This window comes from Barbus barbus (genome assembly GCF_936440315.1).
Source record: "Barbus barbus genome assembly, chromosome: 3".
NCBI classification, from domain to species: Eukaryota; Metazoa; Chordata; class Actinopteri; order Cypriniformes; family Cyprinidae; genus Barbus; species Barbus barbus.
Window position 1 is genome coordinate 7632593 of NC_136731.1, and position 20707 is coordinate 7653299.

Consider the following 20707-nt stretch of genomic DNA (forward strand, 5'->3'; position numbering starts at 1 on the left):
GGCGTGATAAAGTGTGGGTATACCCTTCAATTCAGACGCAGACCACCCCGTTTCAATGGCGTGGTGCAGTCTCTAACATTGCCTCGAAACGCGCTAGTTCTGAGACAAGAGGTAAGCAGTCTGCTCGTAAAAGGAGCGATAGAGAAAGTCCCTCCGAGCGAGCTGGAGTGCGGGTTTTACAGCCGCTATTTCGTGGTACCCAAGAGAGACGGGGGGCTCCGCCCGATTCTAGATCTCAGACCCATCAACAGAGCGCTTTGCAAGCGTCCGTTCAGGATGTTAACGCTGAAACAGATCCTGGCGCAAATTCGCCCCGGGGACTGGTTTGCGTCCGTGGATTTAAAGGACGCGTACTTTCACATTCAGATAGCACCGCATCACAGACGCTTTCTGAGGTTTGCTTTCGAGGGCACGGCGTACCAATACTCTGTTCTCCCGTTCGGGCTGGCTTTGGCCCCACGCCCCTTTTCGAAGTGCATGGATGCAGCGCTTTCCCCCCTCAGAGTGAGCGGGATGCGCGTTCTCAACTATCTGGACGATTGGCTGATTTTGGCTCAGTCCCGGGACACGCTAATCAGCCATATAGACGCGCTGCTTCGTCAGTTAGAGTCTCTAGGGCTATGTGTCAACATGCAGAAGAGCATTCTCGTCCCGAGTCAGTCTATAACATATCTGGGAGTGTGCTTCAACTCAGTGGAGATGCGAGCTTGCCTCTCTCGGGAGCGCTCGGCGGCCATTTTGTCTTCCCTACGCCATTTCAGACTAGGCAGCTGTGTTCACTTTAAGGAATTTCAGAGGCTGCTGGGACTCATGGCCTCGGCTTCGGCGGTATGTCATCTGGGCTTACTACACATGCGCCCGCTGCAGCTATGGCTGAAATCTCGAGTTGCGTGGACTTCGGGCCATCTGAGCATCACGGTCTCCCGCGGCTGCATCGAAGCTCTGAGGCCGTGGCACAACCCAGATCTCTTCAGCCGGGGAGTTCCCCTGGGCTTAGTAACATCGCGCGTTGTGGTCACAACGGACGCATCGACTCGCGGCTGGGGAGCAGTGTGCGAGGGCATGTTGGCTTCGGGGCTGTGGTCCGAACCTCAGAGCCGTTGGCACATAAACCGCTTGGAGCTGGAAGCAGTGTTCTTGGCTCTAAAGGATTTTCGGCAGCAGCTAGAACAGCAGCATGTACTGATTCGCACCGACAACACGTCTGTTGTCTCGTACATAAATCACCAAGGCGGCATACGCTCCAGGGCTCTGTGCAAGCAGGTAGCGAATCTTCTGCTATGGGCGGACTGTCACTTTCTCTCCATCAGAGCAGCGCACATCCCCGGTCTCCTAAACCGCGGGGCGGACATGCTTTCGAGGAAGGGGATTCCTCAAGGAGAGTGGATGTTGCACCCCGAGTCGGTTCAGATGATTTGGACCCGCTTCGGGAGAGCGGAGGTGGATCTGTTTGCCACGAGCGAGAATGCGCACTGCCCGCTTTTCTTCTCCCTGTCTCACTGCCCGCTGGAAGGGGACGCGCTAACATCGTGCTGGCCAGCAGCCAAGCTGTATGCGTTTCCCCCGATCAAGATATTGCCACTGGTGTTATGCAAGATCAGGGAGGAGCGAGCTTCGGTGATACTCATCGCCCCGAACTGGCCGAACCAGCCTTGGTTCCCGGACCTGACGGAACTGCTGGTAGCACCGCCCTGACAGATCCCCATCAGGAAGGATCTGCTATCTCAGGTGGACGGCTCGGTGTGGCACCCGAGCCCGGAGTTGTGGAGCCTTCATGTGTGGATGCTTCGGGGATATCGGAGGAGCTGAGCGCCTTAGATTCTCGTTTGCGGGACACTCTCTCGGAGGCGCGGGCACCCTCTACGAGGCGTTTGTATGCCTTTAAATGGGGAGTGTTTGTGAAATGGTGCTGTCATGTTAATATTGACCCGACTACTTGCACCGTGTCGGATGTTCTACGTTTTCTACAGCACAGACTGGATGGTGGATCTCTACCATCAACACTGAAAGTCTATGTGGCAGCTATTGCCTCGTTTCGTTCCCCGCTGGGCGGGCAATCGATCGGTAGGCACGCGCTGGTGGTGAGTTTTCTTAAGGGTGCGAGGAGATTGCATCCCCCGCGGTCGCCTTCAGTCCCGCCCTGGGACCTAGAGGTGGTGTTAAGAGCTCTTTCACAGCCACCATTCGAGCCCTTAGCATCCATTGATTTGAAGGAGCTATCTCTCAAAACTACACTTCTTCTTGCTCTCGTTTCGGTTAAGCGCATAGGGGATTTACACACGTTTTCTGTGGACAGCAACTGTATTTGCTTTGGGCCCGGCGACTGCAGCGTCACTCTCCGGCCGAGACCGGGCTACGTGCCTAAATCACTATCTACTCCCTTCAGAACGCAGACTGTGTCGTTGTCTGCCCTGTCTTCTGAGTCATCGTCTTTGCGTGCCGCGGACGCTCAGACTTCGGTGTGCCCCGTCAGGGCTTTGAGGATTTACATTGACCGTTCGGCAAGCTTCCGGCAATCTGACCAGCTTTTCGTGTGCCACGGTGGTTGTGCGAAGGGCCGGGCCGTGTCAAAACAGAGACTTTCCCACTGGATTGTGGACGCTATCACGGCTGCTTATACGAGCCAAGGTTTGGAATGCCCTTTGCATATTAGGGCTCACTCAACAAGGGCTATCGCCTCCTCCTGGGCGTGGTCGAGAGGTACGTCTATTCAGGATTTATGCCTGGCAGCCGGCTGGTCTTCTCAGAATACCTTCGCCAGGTTTTACAAGCTGGACATTCAGTCCTTAGCCTCCCAAGTGCTGTCGGTGAGTGACTGATTCATGTTTGCTACCTCTGTTCATGTGTGTGACTGCCTCGCACAGTAGTTACTCCGTGCAGCCCTCTATGCTATTGGTGTTTGTCTGCCCTGTACTCAGTGCAGCTCCCTGTTATTCATGTCTGACTCACTTTGTGCAACCATTGTCGTGTTATGTTATGCTGCTTAAACATAGTTATCTCTGTGCAGCTCCTTACAGTACTGTTGTCGCTCCTGTTCTGTCCTGTTCTCAGTGCAGGCCACGTTATTACTGACCAGATATGCAAATTTCGTATACCTGGGGTTTAGACGCTCATTGGCTTATCTCCACCTATCAGCTGTGAGCCCGCCTAACGAGGGTCGCTATTGGTGGGAATTTTGCATGTGTTCTATCTTCGCTGAGGGTGTAACATGTACAGGCTGCTCGTAGCCTTCTCACGGCGGGATTGAATATCGTTCCTATAACGGAGAATTCTCCGTGATGTCTCGTGAAAGCTCGAGAGGGAACGTCTCCGGTTACTATCGTAACCTCGGTTCCCTGAGAGCGGGAACGAGACATCACGGAGGTCGCCGTGCTCGCTGCTCGACCAGCTAACGTTAGCGGTGTTCAGTTTCAGATTCTGACGTAATTGTCGCGGGCGCCGCTTTTATACTGCCTCTCGAGCTCGTCAGTATGTGCACGCGGTTGCTTGATTCGCGACAATTGGCCAGTCATTTGACTGGCGTGAGCCAATAAGACTTCAGGAAAGGTTGAAGGGAAGGAGTTCCCATAACGCAGAATTCTCCGTGATGTCTCGTTCCCGCTCTCAGGGAACCGAGGTTACGATAGTAACCGGAGACGTTTTTCAGGCTGCAGTGGAATTTTTTTTACGCTACTATTTGAAACTTCTGCTCTTCGAACACGGAAGTGTGAAAAAGGCCCATAATTGGTCCTATCAGTAAGCCCTGCCCCCCTTGCTCAATCAGACAAACAAACAGAGTTGCTGTCTTAAGCCCTATTCGGACGGTATTAGTTTTACTGGGGTAATGTAATTTTACCACAGGATGTCTGTAATATTAATGGCCAATTCACACGGGATTAGAAATCTCAGTAAAACTATCAGAAGTGTGAGGGTAATTCGATTTACGCACCGCCGTCACCTGCCTGTCGTCACGTGCGTTTTATGTTACTTCCTGAATGCAAGTGCTCTTCATTGTTCTGTAACAGTAAAAATGCTTGAGGTGGTTTACTGAGTGACTGACAGAAGGCGTGACTATGTAGAACTGCTGTGTGTGATATGAACTCACTGTCAGAGAGAGAGGAAGTGTAGCTGGTATTGTTTTACTAATCCTTCATCGTTTTGTGTAGAAAAGAATTTAGGTTTGCCAATGACTTGTCCCTCTGCCTAGAACGCAACTGAAAGCTTCTTCAAGTGCCTCCATATTTGAAAAACCACGGAAAATTACAGGAAATGGTGGAATATTTCTGTATATTTTTACAGCTTTTGTCTGTAATGATTACTGAGATGGCGCATTCGGACGGGACTAAAATAACTGAGAAGCTTTGGTAATAATTACTTTACCCCGCCTCTCCATGCAAAACTAATCCCATCCGAATAGGGCTTTAATGTCTCAGTGTGAAAACCTTGTCCCAAGATGTTTTCGATCCAATTTTGGACACAGATACCCGTTTTCGACCAAGGCAGTTCCAGTGCTGGTTCGGAGCCAGAGCCTAGTTTCAAACCAGTTCTTTGTTTTTCGACATCCAAAGCACCAGCTCCGAACCAGGAAAAGTGGTTCGTAAGTAGCACCAAAACATTGCTGGGCTAGAAGGAAGAACCGCTTGCGTCAGGGGCTGGGGTCGGGGTTACCGTGACCAACAAGATGAACAGAAACTTTGGACCGCCATATTTGAAATAGCAGCTAAACGTGAACACGTTTGATTTGCCGTGTTTGGATGCCGATGTAGGTTCGCAAAGCCATGAACATCAATAGCAACGCAACGCAACGTAACGTCCACCATTGTTGATAGTTTGTTTAGGCTTGTTCGCGATGGATCGGCGTGAGGCATCGGGGTGCTGCAGGCTGCTCTTTATGCTTTTGGATCGCTCTTGCGGTGCTTTAGTGTGTTGTGTGCCGATCGAGAACGATCTGCATGGCGCTGATGCACGTCGAACAAGCCTGTTGTGCCACGCTAGTGAAGCGAAACATGAAACGTATTGTGACGTAAGACCTGGCTCTGTATTGGCTCTCTAGCCTGTGGAAAAGCAACCGGTTCTTAAAGGGCGCGCCAGTCGAACCAACTAAGAACCGGCTATAGCACTGGCTCTGAACTAGCACCTGGTTCCAGCTGGTGGAAAGGGGGTAAGAAGGACCATCATTCAACTTTGTGTCTTAAATATGCCATGGAGGGATATATAAAATAAATATAAATACAGATCACAATGCAAACAGGAGAAGGTACTTCTTCTGAAGCTACTTGATGGCTAATATCAAATTTGTGGCTAATATCAAAATGCAATATTTAATGTTATTTTCTAAAGGTTGGCAGGTCTGCACACAGTCGCACACCTTTAGATTTCGGTTCTAATGGCTTAGCACATCAGAGTATATATATATATATATATTTATATATTAGTGGTCAATCGATTAAAAAAAATTAAGTAATTACTCGCACATTTTTTTGCTTAAAGACTTTAAAAATAACTTCTAATTTATGTCAACTTAAAACTTTCTTCACATAAACCCAGAGTGAGCATCATTTTCTAACAAAAAAAAAGTCTAAAACGCTAGCATATCCAGTTCTCAAAAGTCTTGTGAACAAATGTTTCATGGCTTTATTTCAGGGACTTCAAAATGTTAGTTTTTCACTAACCGTGCATAAACGTGGTTGTTTTCTCAAAAACACAAACATGTAGGCTACGTTCATGCTGCTCATGTATTATTGTATTTGTGCTGATTTCAGTGTAACCAGACGTTAGCCATTAATGATACTGAAAAAAAAAAACACCATTGTCAGGGCATGTCAAAACTTCTCCAGGGCCCCAAAAACCCCAGAGGGTTAAAACTTTGTAAGCCTAATGTACCAAAGTCATTAATTTTGAATGAGGAATAAACACCAACCTCCTTGTTCCTCGTGTTTTATTCTCCATGTTTCTGGTTCCTCGTGTTTTATTCTCCATGTTTCTGGTTCCTCGTGTTTTATTCTCCATGTTTCTGGTTCCTCGTGTTTTATTCTCCATGTTTCTGGTTCCTCGTGTTTTATTCTCCAGGTTTCTGGTTCACTCGTGTCCTCCTCTCTCTCTTCTTTAATAAACACCATCTTCACAGCAGATCTCAGTTCAGATGATACTCCTCCAGATATTCCTGCTTGCTTCAAACCTTAGTCACGACTGAGGATGAGAATATTACAGGTATTTACTGACCTGATTCAAAAACTGTTTTTCTATTTACAGAAACAGTATTTCTAACAGTTTAATAGATATAACATAATAACACAATTGTATTAAACCAGCATCAGGACAAAACAACAGAGAGCACGGTGAAACTAATCTTCTTCCTGAGGTTTAATGGTGTTTGGCAAAGAAACGCATGAGTTTTAGCGCCACCCGCTGGACTGGAGTGAAGCGGCGAGAGGAGGAAATAACACTGGGAATACTTAGTGCATGTATAAGGTGTGCTGATTTGTTTTCATTTAAAAAAGGCGATCTGCACAAATAAATTAAAATAACTTAAAATTATAGTTTCTGAAAGTTTGGGCTTTTAATGTCATCTTATGTGTAGATGAGAGTTTTTTATATAAAGGTTTTGCTGGCAATTTGTCAAAGGATGAATTGAAGTAAACTAAGTAACCTAAAAGTATGCACTGTACAGTTAATCGGATACATCACTTACACAGAGCGTGAAAATGGGCTCAAACTTAAACACATATTGATACCACTTGTTCTGTGATTTCAGAAGTGTCAGAAAAAACCCTCTATGACAGGAGAAGTTCCTGATTTAAACAATTCTGAAGGGAGCTGCTGACAGAGAAATAGAAAACACTTGTGATCTGAGAAAGCTTAAATAACTTTATATGCATCTTTCACAACCTATTTTGCATATCACCATGCATCTGTAATTTTCTTTTGCAAAATTATATACGTGTGTGTGTGTGTTTGCTTGTTCAAGATTCAAGAGTTTTATTTGTCACATACACAATTATACAGAGTATAACCAGCAGTGAAATGTAGGTCAGGTCCGCTCCAAGGACAGTGCAATTATAAAGTATACAAATAATAAGAGAAGAAAAGTAGAAAAAATTAAATAAAATAATAAAATAAAATAAAAGATAAGATAAAAAATATAAATATAAATGTGCAGGTCAGTATGTTGTTGACTTAAATAGTACTAAGCGGAATGTGCAAAAATAATGTGCAAAAAAGTTGTACAGGGTATATAAATAGCAGCAATATGAGGTAGAGAAAAATTATGAATAGCTTATTGATATGGTGATATTTACATGGAGTCAAGTGATGTTATGACACAGAGTTAGAGTTTAGGAGCCTGATGGCCTGGGGGAAGAAGCTCCTCCTAAGTCTCTCAGTTTTTGCCATCAGGCTACGGAAGCGTTTACCAGATGGAAGCAAAGTGAATAGACGGTTACCAGGGTGATTAGAGTCCTTGAAGATTTTAACAGCTCTATTTTTGCAGCGTTTGAGGTAGATGTCCTGCAGAGAGGGGAGAGCAGACCCTGAGATGCGCTCAGCTAAGCGCACAACTCTCTGTAGTGCTTTGCAGTCCTGATTTGAGCTGTTTCCATACCACACTGAGATGCACTGAGTCAATACACTTTCTATGGTCCCTGAATAGAAAGTTTTCAGGATTGCTGGTGAGACCCTGAATTTCCTCAGCTGTCGCAGATGGTACAGTCTTTGCCTGGCTTTCTTAACCTGTGTTTGGATGTGTGTAGTCCAAGTCAGGTTCTCGGAGATGTTTACACCGAGGTACTTGAAGCTGCTCACCCTCTCCACAGGGGTCCCACTGATCATAAGAGGAGTGTAGGGCTGCTGCTGTCTCTTCCTAAAGTCCATGATCAGCTCTTTAGTTTTGCTCACATTCAGAGAGAGACAGTTGTCCTGGCACCATGATGTGAGACTCTCTACCTCATCCAAGTATGCGGTCTCATCGTTGTTGGAGATGAGGCCCAGAACCACAGTATCATCAGCGAATTTGACAATAGATGTGGAGCTGTGAGAGGACACGCAGTCATGCGTGTAGAGAGAGTAGAGCAGGGGACTCAGGACACAGCCCTGTGGGGCTCCTATGTTCAGAGTGATGGAGTTTGAGGTGAACTGGCCAACTTTCACCACTTGAGGTCTGCCGGTGAGGAAGTCTTGAATCCAGTCACAGAGTGAGGAGTTTAGGCCGAGGTCTGTGAGTTTAGATGCCAGCTTGATGGGGACTATAGTGTTGAAAGCTGAGCTATAGTCAATGAATAGCAGCCTTACATAATTTCCATTGTTGCTATCCAAGTGTGTGAGGGAAGAGTGGAGAACGTGAGAAATGGCATCGTCCGTGGATCTGTTTGGGCGATAGGCAAACTGAAGAGGGTCCAGAGTATCAGGGATGGAGGAGCAAATGTGGCTCTTTACAAGTCTCTCAAAAACCTTCATGACTATAGATGTGAGGGCAACTGGGCGATAGTCATTCAGGCAAGAGGGTTTATTGTTCTTTGGCACAGGGATAATGATGGATTTTTTGAATGAGGTGGGAACCACGGAGGTAGCAAGGGACTCATTAAAGATGGAAGTGAACAAACCAGCCAGCTGATCGGTGCAGGACCTCAGAACACGGCCGGTTATCCCATCAGGTCCGGCTGCTTTCCTGACGTTCACTTTCTTTAGCGCCCTCCGAACCTCATCCTCCGACACGGTGATTACAGGATCGTCGCTGCTCTGCCTGTTGCTTCCTGACGCGCTGGTCGGCAGAAACGCGCCGCCGCCGTTGCCATCGAAGCGGCCGTAGAAGATGTTTAACTCGTAGGCCAGCAACGGATCTGCTCTCACCTCCGCGGAGGATTTGTTTCCGAAGTCACAGATGGTCCTCAGTCCCTGCCACATCCGTCGAGAGTCGTTGAACTGGAAATGAGACTCAATTCTCTCTCTGTATCTGTGTTTGGCGGCTCTTACTGCGCGTCGGAGAGCATAGCACGATGCTTTGTACTCGCTCGTATTCCCAGACAGAAGAGCCTCATTGTAAGCGGCAGTACGTGTGTTAACCGCGGCACGGATTGTTCTGTCCACCCACGGTTTCTGATTGGAGAATGTCCTTATCGTTATTGTTTCTGTAGCTTGCTCGGTTAGCGTGTTTACGAAGCTTAATGCTACATCCGTGAACTCGCTGACGTCAGAAGAACTCGCCCGGAACATGTCCCAGTCGACGTCATCAAGCGCCACCTGCAGCATAGTCTCTGAGTGGGAGGACCAGCGCGTCACTACTCTCTGCACCGGAGGTTCCTGAACGAGCTTTTGTTTGTATCTCGGTGTTAGAAAAATGGCGGCATGGTCCGATTTGCCAAAAGCCGGTAGTGAGCGGGCTTTGTAGGCATCCTTGAACTGAGTGTAGCAATGATCCAGTGTGTTTGGTCCTCTAGTTGGACAGGATACATGTTGATAAAAGTTCGGCATGACCTGCTTGAGGTTGGCTTTGTTAAAGTCCCCCGCGATGATGAAGGCAGCGTCAGGATGTTTGTTAATGTAGCCGCTGAGCACATCGTGAAGCTTAGACAAGGCCAAGCCGGTGTCCGCCTGTGGTGGAATGTAAACAGCAGTAACAATGATCAATGAAAACTCCCGGGGCAGATAAAATGGGCGGCAAATAATGGAAAGATGTTCCAGATGAGGCGAGCAGGAACGTGACAGAATGGAGATATTCCTGGGATCACACCATTTCTTGTTGATCATGAAACATACTCCTCCACCCCTGGATTTACCGGCCTCTGCTGTTCTGTCAGTCCGAAAGACAGAGAAGTTATCACTTGGCATTACAGCAGTGTCCGGGACCGAGGACGAAAGCCATGTTTCTGACAAACAAAGGATGTTACAGTCCCTTATGTCCCGTTGGAAACTAATCCTGGCTCTAAGATCGTCCATCTTATTCTCCAAGGATTGGACATTAGCGAGGAGAATGCTTGGGAGAGGAGGACTGTGAGCCCTTTTCCTGAGTCTGACTAGAATTCCAGAGCGCTTCCCGCGGTGTTTCTTGATCCGTCGCCTCGGGGGGGTGTTGTTTATCTCCGCGTTCCGAAGAATCTCCAGAGGCCACGCAGGATTCGTGGATAAAGTGTCCTGAAACAGGTTGGTGTAGCGGTTTCCAATGTCCAAAAGTGTTTCTATGTTGTAGGTGATCAGTGCCGACGTGAGATGTGTAAAAAGAGAAAGTAAAACTAAGTCAAAAAGAAAGTTAAAGCAAAATCTCAGTGGAGCGACCCGAACGGCGTCCGAACACAGCGGCGCCATCTTGATATGTGTTTGATATGCTTGTTAGTTATGTTAAAAGGGCTTTGATGTCCAAACATAAGTAACACTGTAAGAGCATTACTAAATAAGTAAACCTAAAAATGTACATTGTTATTAAATTGTATATTCTTTGAATTATTATTTTTCTTTTCTGCATTTCACCTCTGCTATAGTTTAATAAACCTGGCATTGTATAATAAATATTGTTGGCTCTATGACAGATTGTTTATGTTCCTAGATTCTTCCACGCTGACGGTCGTGCTCTAGAGTTGGAGCGTATCTCCTGTCGAAGAACATCTCTAGACATTATGAACCATATGACTAGTAAGTAATACCTCAAACATACACTCCGGAGCCGTAATGAGTGTGGCAATGATATTGGCGCTCTTAGTAAACACAGCTCAAGTCTACAGGACCTAGTCGAAACCATGTAAAAGTCAGGGGGGGCGCAGCAACTACACGATGCCGCGTCACACCAGGGGCGGAGTTAACTCCGGTGTAACAGAGAATTTGAAATGGCGGCGGCTTCGGCACTTTCACATATAGATTAGTTGAAATTGTTTAATTTCAATGAAATCATGTGTTATGATGCACGGCCGTAGCGGTGCTCAATAAGCAGTATGATGGTGAACAAGTCCTAAAAGACGTGGTGAACTATATCAAAACATTGTGATAAACTGTTGGGGACCGCATTGAATTGGTGGTGCGTCAATACAGGTATACGACCTAGTCGAAACCACTGATACACAGATCATAGCTGAGGCTGAGTAGGCGCGTGCGCTGCTCGCACATGTGAGGCAAGCGACGACACATGAAAAAGTGCTGGGTGACGACCAACCTGCCGCCATACAAATTACCTGAATAGACATGCCATTTGCCCAGGCCCAGGATGACGCGAGTCTGCGGGTTGAGTGGGCCCGAACCCCTATAGGACATTTCGCGCCCTTGGAGTTGTAAGCCAAAGCAATTGCGTCGACGATCCAGTGTGACAGCCTTTGCTTGGACACAGGCAGTCCTTTTGTGCGTCCACCAAAACATACAAATAGCTGCTGCGAGAGTCTGAACTGTCTAGAGCGCTTGATATAAGTGCGCACCGCACGTACAGGGCACAGCAGTGTATTAAGCGGCTCCGTCCCGGTCTGTGTTTCGGGGCGGAAAGCAGATAGTGTTATGACCTGCGCTTTAAATGGAGTCAAAAGCACTTTAGGCACATATCCTTTTCTAGGCTTCAAGGTGAGTCTGCAATCACCTGGCCCGAATTCAATACACGAGTCGTCAATCGAAAGCACCTGCAGGTCTCCAACTCGCTTAACCGAGGCCAGCGCGAGCAGGAGCGCTGTCTTGAGAGAGAGCGCTCGCAAGCTCGCTGATTGTATGGGCTCGTCAAGCACAAGCGCCAAGTCCCAATTGGGTAGAATAGAAGGGTGAGGAGGGTTCAGCCTTCTTGCTCCTTTTAAAAATCGTATGATCAGTTCATTTCTGCCGATCGGGCGATTTTCGACGTGTGCGTGAAAGGCTGTTATAGCGGCCACATACACTTTCAATGTGGATGGCATACAACCACTATCAAATCGCTCTTGGAGGAAGACAAGAATTATTGGTATTGGGCAGTTGATTGGGTTTTCGCCCCGAGATACGCACCAACTTGAAAAAACTCTCCATTTATGTGTGTAAAGACACCTCGTGGAAGGAGCCCTAGCCTCAGAGATAGTGTTCAACATGCGCTGAGGAAGTGTATCAGTTACTGGCAAGCTCCGTCAGGCGGCCAGACATGAAGGCTCCATGACTCTGGATTTGGGTGCCATATCGTTCCTTGTGCTTGAGAGATGAGGTCTCTCTTCAGTGGGATAGTCCACGGGGGGCTACCAGCTTCTCCAACAGTTCTGGGAACCACGGCTGATTGCGCCATTTCGGTGCCACTAACAGAACAGATTTCTTTTCCTCTCTGATTTTGCAAAGCACGCGAGGCAGAAAAGCATACTTGCGTGCTTTCAGCCAGCTGTGAAATGTGCATGCACTCCCAGGGGAGAGTGTGTCAGAGAATAAAACAGCAGGCAGTTAGTGTTCTCCGCTGATGCGAAGAACACCTCCGCCCTGCCGAATACACTCCAAATCATTTTGACTGTCAGAGGGAGTAAGCTCCACTACCCGTGGATTACCCCGCCCCTCGACAGTAAATCCGCACCGTAGTTCAGGCTGCCGGGGACATGTACTGCCCGGATGGAGAGGAGGTGTCGATCTGCCCACAGAAGGAGGTCTCTCGCCAGCCGCAGCAGTGGTCCCGAGCTCACACCGCCTTGGTGATTTATAAACGCTACCACTGTCATTCTGTCCGTCCTGATGAGAACGTGACATTGAAGAATGTCTGGGAGAAAGCACTCGAGTGCTAGGTGTACAGCACTCCAGACAGTTTATGTGCCATGACTTCTCCGTTTCTGACCTTGTCCCGAAGGCTGGTCTGCCATTCTTTCTCCTGATCACTTGGCCAATACGAACACCCCGGCGATACAGAGTCATATTGCGGTAAGGCATCAGCGTGTGCAAACAGTCACTTTGATGCGCAATGTGCCCGTGCGCCATGCCTTCTGTGGGACCCGGCTCTTTAGCCAGAGCTGAAGCAGTCGCATATGTAGGAGCCCTAGATTGCACACTGTCGAAGCAGCAGCCATCTGGCCGAGCGTCCTCTGAAAGCATTTTAGCAGGGAAGAACGCCCTAGTTTGAAGACTGCGAGAGAGGTGATCAGATTTTGTGAGCGCTCCTCTGACAGACGTGCTCGCATATTGATTGAGTTCAGCTCCACTCCTAAAAAGGAGATGTTCTGGCTCGGTATCAGCATGCTCTTTTGCATATTTACAGTCAGCCCTAAGCTCTGAATATGAGCGAGGAGTATAGAGTTTGTCACTGAGCAGCACGCTCTCTGATTGGGCTAAGACTTCAGAGGAGAGAGAGCAGCGTCCACGCATTTCGTAAACGTGCGAGGGGCCAGGGATAAGCCGAAGGGCAGGACCGTGAATTGGTACGCTATCCCCTAAAATGCAAATCTCAGGAAGCGCCTGTGGCGGGGGGCTAACTGAATGTGAAAATAAGCATCCTTTAAATCCACGGAGATAAACCAATCTCCCGGCCTGATATGTGAGAGGATTTGTCTCAGTGTAATCATTTTGAACGAGCGCTTTGAAAGCGTGCAATTCAGCGGTCTCAGATCCAAGATTGGGTGGAGTCCACCGTCTTTCTTTGGCACCAGAAAATAACGACTGTAGAAGCCGCTCTCGCGGTCTGTGAGGGGCACTGCCTCTACAGCGCGCTTTGCAAGAAGATTGTGTATCTCCTCTCGCAGAAATGAGACAACCCGCTCCCGTACAGTGGACATTAACACACCGTTGCAACAGGGCGGTCTGCAGAAGAACAGAAGCGTGTAGCTGTTCTTTATTGATTTCATAACCCACTCTGATGCCTGCCACGTTTCTGTGAACTGTGACAGCGGGCGAGGCGGACTGCACACCGTGAGGGATAACTCGCCGTTTTGGGGCGGGGAGTTTAAACCACACGAGTGTGAGAGTGAGTGATGGGGGAGAGGGGAGTGAGAGGAGGAAAATTGCCCTGATATTGAGGTGAGGTTTTTTTTTTTACTTTATTGCACTGCATAGTGGAACAGTCAAAACACAAGCATGACAATTGCCAACAGGCAGGGGTGCATGATGAGCACACTCAGCGGAGCGAGCGGACTTCTTCATTGGCTCGTCTTCGGCGCTGGCGCGCTTTGGCAGGAAGTGGCTAATGGCCTTCGACTACTTCTGTGCTTCAACGAAGCGCTCCGCGAACGTCTCCACCGCCGCTCCGAAGAGACCTGAGGGGTTCACGGGAGCGTCCAGAAGGGCCGTTTTCTCTGAGTCCTTATTTGTAGTGGCGCGGCAAGGTTTAGAGGGGAGAGACACGTTGTTTCTCACTCTCCAGTTCGCCACGGCTGACAGACAGAGATGGGCAGCAACGGCTTCTTCCACGGGGGGAAGTTTGACACTTGGTACCCCCCTTGATAAGCTTCATCCACAGAAGACAGGAGGGAGAATCCCGGATAATGCACCCGACTGGTGAGCGCGCGTTCCACAACTTTTTTTTCTCGTCGTGCACCTCGGGGAAAAAGGGGCTGGGTCTCCGCGGGGTGTCTTTGAGGGCGCGATCCGACTGGAGGTACCACTCGTCCAGACGGCTTCTGGCCGGTTCGGCAGGATGCCCACTCCAACCCAAGCTCATCCACTGCCTTGGACAGGATGCTTAGGAGCTCGTCATCACTATGTTGGAGGTCCCCCGCGTCGCTGCCGTGGGGTGCAGTGTAATCCACTGGGTTGTTGGACCACTCCTCTCTCGCAGACGCTGCCACCGAAATGGCATCATCCTCCTCTTCAGTGCCCTCCATGGCACCGAAAGACACCCCATGTTGAGCGTCGGGGGAGGGGCGGAGATCAGCGGTCATGAAGCACACTGGAAGGGGACCTGCAGCAGGGGGGTGAGCCCAGGGTTCAAGACCAGCAAAGAGACCAAGGCTTGAGGAGGATGAAGAGGACTTATCTGTTGAGATTCCTGAGCCTCATGACTCCACACACAATCCAGAAGTCACAGATTCATCACAGATCACACAAGTGTGTTTATAATAACTTTTTTTATTATTTACATTACAAGGCCATTATTGTTATGAAATTTAACTTTAAATATTGTTGATACATTTTCTAAAGAACATAAAATCGAAGTTTCCACATCAATTTATTTTCTATAAACAGACCCACCAGTGGCTACAACGATACAAAATGTCGCTGCGGTGCAAATTAATTTCACTCATGTTTAGTACGTTAACTCAAAGATTTGTAGAAAAAATATAAACGTTGGATTCAACATTGGCCGTAGATCTGCACGCGCAGTCCTTGAAATCCATTCTGCAGTTAGCATCATATAGCATCATACAGCCACCATGGCAAAAAGAACACAAGGCAGTTTAATGGCACGACCGACTCACCTGCTGCAAGCCCTGTTAGCACACATCCCGCCGGCATGACAACGCAAGAAGTCATTGCAAGTCCACGCGCAAGCACACGAACCCCCCCGGTAAAAGAAAAAAAAGGTGAGCTCCCCCAAAGTCCACGGTATAGTTCGAACACTGCTCCTCGAGCTTTCTGAGAACTGTCCTCTGTGCCAACGAGTGTGTGACGTCACCCCACTAAGACGTGGAACTTTCTTAGCAATTGACCAAGTCTGCCCACGCTGCCAGTACTCCAGAAAATGGAAGAGCCAGCCTGTCCTTGGAAGCAACCCTGCAGGGAACCTTCAGCTGTCCACTGCCATTTACTTTAGTGGTGCATCTTTCTTTCAGCTGGAAAAGGTATTTCAAATTACATATATTTTTCTTTCGATAAATTTGGTCAGATCTGGGTATAAAGTAAATTCTGTGTATTTTCTTTTATTAGATTTTCAAGGCAATGCATATAGCGTTGTTTAAATACGACACTATTAGAAGGCATGCCTGGATGTACCTTGAACCAACCATTATCCATAAATGGGGGAAGGACCAGGAGACACATCTGCACCAGCTCAGCCAAGACGATAAGGTCAGAATTGGAGGTGATATAAGCACAGAATCACCAGGTATCAAATGTTATTTTGTCAGCTTTATTGTATTATTTTTGCAGTGTTTGTTCTGAAATAGAAGATTTTTGTATTCATACGTTACCTCTTATCTTTTGGCTTTTACCTCAGGACACTCAGCAAAGTATGGAAGCTACAGTGTGAGGCACCTTCAGAAAAACACAATAATTGATATCCAATTGGTGCAGGTCAGTGTGAAATACACGAGGATGACAGTTTTGCTAGTCACTGTTACTTTGGTTGATGTGGTGGTTATGCCTCAAAGCAATTGTGACAGAAATAACAGTATACATTCAGTATAGACATTTTATGTTTTATTTTATCGCCTTGTATTTATTTATTTATTTTTTACAATTCTACAGCTGATAGACATGAATATTGTGTAGAACAAACAATGGTGGACAACTTGATTATGAGTAAGTTTTATGTACTAGTGTAGAGACATCAGACAACCGTTGCTTCAAACTTGAATAACTTAGTGAAATATCTTAGAAAACACCTGTCTTCTCTATAGCACCAGAGCAACAAAGTTGGAGGTAGCTACCATATGGAACTGGAGGGCTTGAAAAGGAGTCTGGAAAAGCTGGCAGCACGTGGTATCGTCTTGGACAACATAGTCACTGACCGTCACCCACAAATCCAAAAATATCTTAAGGACAACAATATCAAACAGTTTCATGATAACTGAAAAGGTGAGTTTTTTGTGTGTGTGTTTGTGAGTTTTGGGCAAACGATTGTGTGTCTAATGTTGGTTTTAATTTATATTTCTTTTATATTTAATGTGCCCTTTGTCAAACACTTCCCATTTTTAAACAGGCTTGTCAAAGAAACTGGACAAGATTGCCAAAGACAAAGATTGTCAAGAGATAAAGAAATGGCAGCGTAGTATTAAGAGTCAAGTCAAGTCACCTTTATTTATATAGGGCTTTTTACAATGCAAATTGTGTCAAAGCAACTGCACAATATCAAAGCAGGAAAATAATGTGTCAATAAGTTTAAATAGTGTCTTTGCAATCAGGTCGATGATATCGCTGGAAATGAAGCGTCCCCAACTAAGCAAGCCAGAGGCGACAGCGGCAAGGAACCAAAACTCCATCGGTGACAGAATGGAGAAAAAACCTTGGGAGAAACCAGGCTCAGTCGGGGGGGGCAATTCTCCTCTGGCCAAACAAACTAGCAGTTCAATTCCAAACTGCAGCAAGTCAGATTGTAAGGGCTCAGCTGGTTCCAGTGGTCTTTCCCGATGGCTGTCTAAGTGGCGGGGTCCTCAATGGGGATCTGTCTCTGGCGCTCATCCAGGTGTCTGGCCTCCACCTACGATCAGGGCCACATGCGTCATCTCCCGGCGCTGATCCTCCATCTCAGGTGTTCAGTCATCTCAGATCATGTAATGGTTGGATCCAGACTGAAGTTCTGTAATTCCTAGCTACCCGTGGCAGAAACGGAGAGACAAGCAGAGACATGATTAGCGTAGCTGCTGTTCCATCTAAGCAAAAATTAATTGTTCAACCCAAGCTAAAGAATAATAATAATGTACGTCTGATCAGATATAACTGCAGTACAAGATTATAAGATGCATTATGTGAATGCTTGGCTAAAGAGATGTGTCTTTAATCTAGATTTAAACAGAGAGAGTGTATCTGAACCCCGAATGTTATCAGGAAGGCTATTCCAGAGTTTGGGAGCCAAATGTGAAAAAGCTCTACCTCCTTTAGTGGACTTTGCTATCCTAGGTACTACCAAAAGTTCAGAGTTTTGCGACCTTAGAGAGCGGGTTGGATTATAGCGTGGTAGAAGACAAGTTAGGTACGCAGGTGCTAAACCATTTAGGGCAAGTAATAATAATTTGTAAATGATACGGAACTTAATAGGTAACCAGTGCAGAGACTGTCAAATTGGAGTAATATGATCATATTTTCTTGATCTGGTAAGAACTCTAGCCGCTGCATTTTGGACTATCTGTAGCTTGTTTATTGAAGATGCAGGACAACCACCTAGCAGTGCATTACAGTAGTCCAGTCTAGAGGTCATGAATGCATGAATTAGTTTTTCTGCATCAGAAACAGGTAGCATGCTTCGAAGCTTAGCAATGTTCCTGAGATGGAAGAATGCTGTTTTTGTAACATGGGAAATATGATTTTCAAAGGACAAGTTGCTGTCTAATATAACACCCAGATTTTTGACTTTAGAGGACGTAACAGTGCATCCGTCTAGTTGCAAATTATAATCCACGAGATTCTGTGTACTGTTTTTTGGTCCAATAAGTAATATCTCTGTCTTATCTGAATTTAGTAGGAGGAAATTATTGGTCATCCAATCTTTTACACTTTTTACACAATCTATTAGCTTAGATAGTTGAGAAGTTTCATCTGGTCTTGTTGAGATATATAATTGAGTATCATCAGCATAGCAGTGAAAACTTATCCCGTGTTTTCTAATAATATTTCCAAGGGGCAACATGTATATTGAAAATAGCAGAGGACCTAGGACAGATCCTTGTGGTACTCCATACTTTACTGGTGATAATTGAGATGACTCCCCATTTAAATGAACAAAGTGGTAGCGATCGGACAGGTATGATCTAAACATCTTTTTTTTTTTTTATAATTTATATTTTATTGTCTTTTTCACAATGTGAATTTTCCAAAAAAAAAAACAAGGCAAACACATCCAATACTTTAAATCAGTCCCAACAGGTTTTCCTTGTATGCCCCTCTTGATAAGACATTTGTTTTTGAACATAAAACAAAAAGAAAAAACAAGAAAAAAAAATAATAAAAAAAATAAATAAATAAATAAAAATACAATAAAAAATAATAATAAACATTTGTAGCTTAGAACCGGGGTGTGGTATGTGTTTCTCTAAGCGACAATCCTTGTATAGTAAATTTGTTTTTCTCATCCTTCTACTCGGTACATTAAAAAGGTATTAATTCACATTCAGACCTTACACCAAACCCTAAACAAAATCCATTCTATATTGCCTAATATATTTAAGCCATCCTCTCCAGATACTTTTAAATTGATCCACTTCCAATCTAATGGACGCAGTTAGCTTCTCCATATTGTAAATGGTTAACATTACATCAAACCATTCTTCCACTTTAGGCACCAAATCACTTCGCCACCTTCTAGTTATTGCTTTCCTACTAGCCAACAACATTATTCGTAGCAATTTAAAATCAACCCTTCTTTTTAAGTTAAGACCCTCAACTATCCCAAGATACATAATTTCAAAGCTGGTTGGTATTTTCATTTCTATCACCTCTTCAATTACCACTTTTATTTGTGTCCAATATTGAGTTATAAGGGAGCATCCCCAAAAGATATGGAAGTGATTTGCTTTAGTTTCACCACACAATCTCCAACATTTGGTATCTCCATGTTTTCTCTGTGCAGGGGTCGCAAAAAACCTTATTATATTCTTCCATCCATATTCCCTCCAAACTGAAGAATTTGTGGTTTTCCACTGGTATTCATTTATTTCCCCCCAATCCTCCCCTGACAACACTATGTTTGCCTCCCTCTCCCATCTCTCTTTAACATATACTGTGTTGTCCGCTTTCAAGTCCTCCAGAATTTTATACAATTTAGAAATGACTTTCCGTTCTGTCTGTGACCTGTATGCTTCCATCATTATTTTTATGACCCCTGGCCATGTTGAACCTAGTTTAACTTTTTTAATTTCTTCTCCCAAATAATGACGTAGCTGTAGATATCTATGAAAATCTTGCTTCTGGAGGCCATAGATCTCCTTTATTTTCTGGAAACTCATTACAGTTTGATTTTTAATAACCTCCCAATACATTTTTGGGCCATTATTCCACAATTTAAACCTTCCATCCAATTTGTTGGGTGTGAAATCTATATCGTGTGCGATCCACCTCAAAAACCTACAATGACCCATTAACTTATATTTCTTCACAATGTCAGACCAAATTTTAACAGAAAGCTCCAACCATGGATTTATTTTAAGTTTCAGATGGGACCTCAGTGTTTCATCGCATAAAATAGCTTTTATCGGTGGCCCCTCTATTAGTCTTTCCTCAATGTCCTTCCATTTTGCAGAATATTCTGAATCCTACAGGTTAATTAAGACCCTCAACTGCGCGGCCTGAAAGTAACTTTTTAGACAGGGTAACGCTAGACCCCCGCTCCCCTTAGGTAATTGTAATGTTCTATATTTTATTCTTGTCTTAGCACCCTGCCATATATATCTAGATATAATTTTGTCCCACTCTTTAAATTCTTTTCCCGTTATCTCAATTGGAAGATTTTGAAATAGGTAAAGCAGCCGGGGTAAAACGTTCATTCTAATCACTTCAACTCTTGATACCAAACTCAAGTACGGTATTAAGTTCCATCTTCCCAAGTCCGTTTTAATCTTTGATATTATTTGGTCATAGTTTGAGGTTTTGAATTTTCCAAGTTCTTTCGGTAAATTAATACCCAAATACTTCATAGACGTCATATTCCAATTAACATTAAAACTCTGTCTTATAACTTGATTTGGTTCATAGTTGAAGGTTATGACTTGAGTTTTTTGGACATTAACTTTGTACCCTGACAGCCTACCAAAATCCTTAAAAGTATCCATCAGTACAGGCAATGACAGATCAGGATTTTCCAGATAAATCAGGACATCGTCCGCAAACAAAGCTATTTTCTGTTCTAACCCTGCCATTACAATACCTTTGATGCTCTTATTTTGTTTTATCCACTGGCTTAGTGGCTCCAGAAAAACGGCAAATAGCAAGGGGCTTACCGAACATCCCTGACGGCAGCCCCTTTCTAATT